General features: G+C 31.3%; 1 long non-coding RNA gene across 1 annotated transcript; it reads left to right on the forward strand.

Moving 5' to 3' along the window:
- The first annotated feature begins 659 nt into the window (after positions 1-659).
- LOC109593502 (uncharacterized) lies at positions 660-1,123 on the forward strand. Its single transcript, XR_002190996.1, has 3 exons — positions 660-706; positions 755-1,012; positions 1,087-1,123. It is a non-coding gene; the product is annotated as an uncharacterized LOC109593502 (long non-coding RNA).
- The last annotated feature ends 10 nt before the right edge of the window (positions 1,124-1,133 follow it).

A 1,133-nucleotide genomic window follows, 5' to 3' on the forward strand; every position in this document is an offset into this window, starting at 1 on the left:
ACCTCCAAAATAAAGCGCTATACGGTATCAGGATAATTAATGTTCAATGTCACTTTAGTTCCAATCAACAGTACATCACTTGTGCTTAAGCCTACAAAACCCTATTATGAAGTTGGTAGTGATGTCACTCTCTCTTGTAAAGTTACTGAGCCTAACTCACCACTGGTTGATATCAATACTACTGCTAATATTAAATGGAATTCTAATAAAAATATTTACCAGCAATATTCTTTTCACCGCTACAATAGCTATTTCAATCATACTCTCACAAATATAAAGCTATCTGATGCTGGAGAATACAATTGTACATATTATCTCACTGGTACTACTGATAATCCTTATATTATACCAAGTGATGTCAGGACAGGAGTCACTAATGTAACAATTGAAAGTGAGTTTGTTTATTTTTTATTATTACCATTATCATGTATTTTATTGATAGTTCCTAATGGTAACAATCCATCAATTACTCAGTTAAATTCTTATTATAATGTTGGTGACAGCATTAGCTTCATTTGCTCTGTCACTTATCCACACTCTCCTCTTATTGATATTGCTACTAATGTGAACATACAATGGCTCGATTCCTCTAATCACACACTACACTCATATACTGGTATCAATAATAATACTGAACACACTATCAGCTACACTATTGATGGTAATAATACTGTTATAAGCAATACAGCATATCTTTGTATTAAAGGTTAGTTTATACAATAAGAATGAAAATTTAATAAATAATTTTATTTAGTTCCTGTCATGGATAGCACTTTGGATGCTAATCTAAGACTAGGAGACATCAGAGAGTATGATTGTACATTAGGTTATAGATACTCAGGAGTAACTGTGCAATGGTTAGAATATGGATCTAATAAAGTATTGAATAATCCTCTCATATTAACAATGAATCAATCGGTCAACAATGCATATTATATGTGCCTAGTCACAGTAGATAAAAATCCGAAAAACTGTCCTTCTTAAAAAGCAAACTTGATCATTAAAATAAAAGGTATGTACATTAGTTTTAGATTATAATTTGGTTCATCATCTGGTCACTATACACATTGTGAATGTTCCTTCTAGTAACAAGCAGAAGTAGCAGGAATTACAGAAATACTAGACTATTATGT

This window comes from Amphimedon queenslandica, unplaced genomic scaffold (assembly GCF_000090795.2).
Source record: "Amphimedon queenslandica unplaced genomic scaffold, v1.1 AMPQUscaffold_1237_Cont26749, whole genome shotgun sequence".
Classification (NCBI taxonomy): domain Eukaryota; kingdom Metazoa; phylum Porifera; class Demospongiae; order Haplosclerida; family Niphatidae; genus Amphimedon; species Amphimedon queenslandica.